Genomic DNA, 4,593 nt, shown 5'->3' on the forward strand with positions numbered 1-4,593 from the left:
TAGATTACTGACTTGAGTCTCAGAGTACCTTTGACCGTCCGTACAGTTTGAAGTTCAAACATTTTAGGATACATAAGAATTGAACTGAGTATACTCATGAGTATAACAAAAAATAACTAAGAAAAAAAGTGTGAAAGAGTGTTTAACTGTGATTCTCGATTAGATATAACTTATTAAAATTATTTAAATTTGATGAAACCATTTTTAAACTAAGTGTTGAAATTTAAAGAAGATGACTTCGGTGAGAGGGCTGCATGTTACCAGCGGTTAAAAGTTTTTGATGAGATAAAGAATGAGCATATATGTATGTAGCATATGATTAATTATGCAAAGGGATTAGAAAGTTATTCCTATCTAGCAAGCATGTAGCAATGAAGCTAGTAAAATTGTCTTGGGTTCTGGGTTAGCACAACTAAGCTAGGTATAGTTTGTGAGTATGTGTTGTTTGTAGTGTTAGGAAGCACAAAAGTATGGGCCCATGCATGCACTGCTAATAATCTTTCTAGGTCTTTCAAAGGACAATGCTGGTGCTTCCCACTTACACTTCCATTCTTTATTTTCCTCTCTTCTTTTAACAAATCCCCACTCACTCTCTCACCAACCACTGCACAACCAGTCAGCATCAACGTTCATCCACACAAGTCGCGTATGTATAATCGAAGGAGATCCATTTAATATAATATATACTGTTTTTTCAGTCATGCACTTTCGAAAAGTGAGTCTCAAAAAACAGATTCCCCCAAGAGCTTTACAAATTTCAACATGCTGCTGCATTCCTAGAATGAACTTCATTCGTAGTTGTTTTCGTAAAAGTGTGATTTTATGGCATAAGCATAAGTATGGAATCGGTTCGCTGGATTTTGCTAAAGCCTGCCACGGCTGAGCGTGCTTTTAAAAGGAATCAGCATCTGATGGCTTGTTTAAAATATATTGGGGAATGAACCACACTTAGTTATATATCACACAATAATATCGAGGCAATCAAAGAACCACGTAACTTACTTCCATTAATATATATAAATATTGATAATTAATAATGTTACAATATATGTAATACTTTTATATTACTTAAAAGCTAATATACTCTCTCCTGTCCAGCTAAATTTAACTTATAATTCTATATAATTGATGAACTTTTAGAAAAAGGTTTCGTCAGACAGATACAATAATAATGGTATTTGAGTTTAATCTATATAAGATATCGGGAATCAAATTTATACAGAGTTTATGACAAGAATAAAATACAATTTTGATTGAATGATTAAATATAAAAAAATATAATTAATATTTTAAATATATTTTTCTTTTTCTGGACTTTTCTATGTTATTCTAAAATAAACAATATTTGAAAATTTGATAATATTATCTTAACAGACACCATTAATATTATCTTTTTAAAGAAAAATGATTTTTAAAACCAATCCTTATCTCTAGACTTCATTTCAATTGAATGAAGAAATTGAGGTAGGAACACTAAATATTAGATTTATTATTATTAATAATTTAGAACTTACTATTCTAGTTCGTGTAAAGTTCAAATACTCCGTCCAATTACAAGAAAAAACTCTTCATAATCGTTAATGGAACAATCAAGTAAAAACACTTTGCTATTAATTATAGAGATAATTATATAAAACCACCAAAGACTGAATAAATTGCTTGATCTAATGCCAAAATTATCCATTAATAAAAAACAAGTTTTTTTTTCCTTATTGATAGTCTTACTTTTAAAATTTGTTTCAGTAAATTAGAAAAAGAAGATATGTAAAAATCATTCTTAAACAACATACTGAAACAAGCGGATTTGAAGTCAAAATAAATAAGATATTTACATATTAGAAGGTTGAAAAGGAAGAATAATAGATATATTACCTACAGTAATTTTAAGTAATGTGAAACTCTTACACTTTATATTGGAATAAAGGAGTTTGAGGTGAGAAGATGAAAGAAAAGTTAAAGAGAAGAATACCTAAAGTAAAATAAGAATAAATTGGAAGGGGATTTGTTCTTGTTAGCAAGTGGAGGTGCATTTGGGCCATAGGAACATAAAGTTTTCTTGTGAGTACCTAAAATATATTCAAAGCATGGGACAATTTGTAGGAAGGGAATGAGTATAGAGTCTTGAAAGCAAGTGTGTTTTCATTTCATAATCCATGTAGATAACCCACTTAGTTCGTAGTGGGTTCAAGATGATGATCATCATGCCTCTTTCTCATAGGCTCTCAATGTGGAACCCATGTGATCTTCTTCTGCTTTTGCATATAATCTCTTACTCTTTCTTTCTGTTATCAAAGTCAAAATCAATAATCTTAATGTCTTTATAACTTTCTTTTAAATCCACCAGATATATAGAATTTTCAACCTAATTAAATAGAATTGAATTAAGTTTAAAAATAATTTCTTAATGTAATTAATATAAGATTTTTAAATTTAAACTTATCATAACAATATTATTTGTTTAGTCTATTTTATCACCCACGATCATATATCTATTAATGTATAATTTTACACTTAAAAAATATATGTCTCGATGTAGGACGAAGGTAATCCACTACTTAACAATTCAACATGTTTCTATATGCAAAGTTAAATATTTTTAAAGAGTAACTACCATATATATATATATATATCATTTAGATGTCCATTGGTTCATTTTAGTGCAATGTGTTCAGGCTGTCAAATGATTTCAAAAGACTGTGTTTGAGGCAAAAGCACTAACCCAACTAGTAATTGTTCACACAAAGGAGTCAAAACTATTCAAGTATGAAGAGCACTAAAGAAACATTTTTTCAACACATTTGACTAATTAGATACTATAGAGCCACAAGTAATGATTCCTTGTAGGGAAATACAAAGAGTATAAAGATTAACAAAGCATAGCATTCTTATTAATTATAATAAACAAGGGTGTAGTTTCAATCACTATCATAACCCACTTATTATGAAATTCATGACACTGATTATATGGATAACTGCATGTAGGGCCTATCTTGCATGTGTCATAAACTTGTTAAAGTGATATTTTTTATGTGTAACGAAGTATTCACTTGTAATTTATTAAAATATAAAATAAATGGTTGATTAGAAGCATATTAAAGACAAAACTAATGCCACTACTGTGGTATTTCTATGTCTGCATAAAATAATATTATACTTTTCAGCCTATCAATCAAGATTTTTGGCTTTGAATATCCATTATTATGTTTGATTAAAAGTTTATATTATATGTAACGTTAAAAGTTCTATATTTAAAAGGGATAAAAAAATACAGAAAGTATCATATAATAAATAAAATTACATATAACGCAGTGCTTTCTAAATGGATTAATATTTATATTTACCTATACAACTTTTAGGATTTTTTTTAATTGCAAATTCTCAAATTCATTTAACATGCGTGATAAAAGAAGGTAGGACAACCTTAAGAATTACACCATTTTGTAAATTACATAATGCCCATATATTGGTTAAAAAACCATCTTCTAAAATATAAATAAATTATGATTTTTTATTGTTGGTTATATATTAGGTATTATTTGTTTTTAATCCTATGTAGCAATAACATTGTTTATCTGTTTTAAATAAATGTAGATAGCTACATCTAACAGTTATTAAATGCATGCTTGGGCTACTATTAAGTATAGTTTTTTATGTATCAACTAATTTTATCAAACATATTAAAATTAATAAGATAGTTTATCATATTGAAACTTATAAATTAGAAATTTATCAAATAATAATTATCAACTAGAAATTAACTTATCAATTATTAACTAACTTTATAAGTTAATTTTGTCACACGAACCTAATTTTTTAAAATATCGACAACACATTATGATGAGTATTTTTAACTATAATTTTTAGCACATTTTATAAATATTATGTAACCTTTACTATGCAAGTGAAGCTCAAAAACAATATTCTCACTGTTCTTATTGATAAGTTTGAAAATGTAGAAGCTGTGTTTAAGATTCAATTCATAACGTTTATTGCTTTAATTATTTTTATACTACTTTTACTGAAAAATGTGTATATAAAAAAGAACTAAAATAAGGAAAAATATTAATGACTAGATTATTTTTTAAGAATACATAAATTTAGAACAATTTTTTCTATAAATTATATTAGATATCACTGAAACTTTGGAACAATTTATTGTTAATTAAATTAATTATTTTTCTTTATTAATATAAATTAGATAATTGAGTTTTACAGATAAAAAAGTATTTAATAATTATTAAGTAATAAAAATAATAATAAAAAGAAATGTATTATTAACATTTCTCTCATTAAATTTACTTTCAGGTCATTCAATGTACTGCATCCGAATTTAATTCTGTCTAATCTAAACCTCCGTATTAATTTGAGAGGGAACATCTGTAATTACTTTCAGCTCGTTCAGTGTACCCACACATCTTTTATTTAAGAATGCTCAACCTAAACCTACCTAAAAGGAATGTATAGTAAACGTGCTTAAAAATATATAAAAAGATAGTGATGAAATATATTATCTGTTTACTCCAAAATATAAATTTTAGTAATTTAAAATTGAAAACATTACGTCTGGCAAATGATATTTAGAGTATTAAACTA

The sequence above is a fragment of the Vigna umbellata genome, chromosome 1 (assembly GCF_029865625.1).
Source record: "Vigna umbellata cultivar VRB3 chromosome 1, Vumbellata_1.0, whole genome shotgun sequence".
Taxonomy (NCBI): domain Eukaryota; kingdom Viridiplantae; phylum Streptophyta; class Magnoliopsida; order Fabales; family Fabaceae; genus Vigna; species Vigna umbellata.